This window comes from Penaeus monodon, chromosome 31, assembly GCF_015228065.2.
Source record: "Penaeus monodon isolate SGIC_2016 chromosome 31, NSTDA_Pmon_1, whole genome shotgun sequence".
NCBI classification, from domain to species: domain Eukaryota; kingdom Metazoa; phylum Arthropoda; class Malacostraca; order Decapoda; family Penaeidae; genus Penaeus; species Penaeus monodon.
This window is the reverse complement of record NC_051416.1, coordinates 23,183,721-23,184,328: the sequence shown is the minus strand read 5'-3', so window position 1 is coordinate 23,184,328 and position 608 is coordinate 23,183,721.

Below are 608 nucleotides of genomic sequence, written 5' to 3'. Positions count from 1 at the left end.
TCTACATCAGATATCAATGAATAACAAATGGCCAGTCATCAGTTTTTGGTAGGAAGTGGTAGATAAACAAGAAACAGTGATAGGTAAACGGTAGATTGGAGTAGATAAAGGATTGTTCTAAATCAGTGGTAGCTTATTAGTAGATATAAGATGAACAGTGATTCGTGGTAGAAGATAAATGTTTGACAATGATGTGTAGAGGCAGTGGTAGATAATGGTAGATAATATTTGAGAAATGGAAGTAGACAAATCTTTAACTGATCCGAAAATTCTCGTAACTTGTCAGACGAATAAATATGAGAAGAATATGAAGCAAAGGGAAGGGATGGAAGGTAGAGCAAAGAACAAAATGCATTAGAGAAATAACAACAAAAAATAGATGAAAGCAGTATTTGGGAAGGGGAGGAGGGCAATATTACCTCAATGTTGAATGGTGCACACTTGCAATATATATGACACTATCATGAGCACTGGAAAATGACTGATAAATGATAGGGTAAAAGTGCAAAGAAAAATAACACAGAAATGTAGTGAAAGTCCCATTATAATTCTGCACTGAACGAGTTTTAAATGTATTTCATAAAATGTAATGGTGAAATAGAACACTG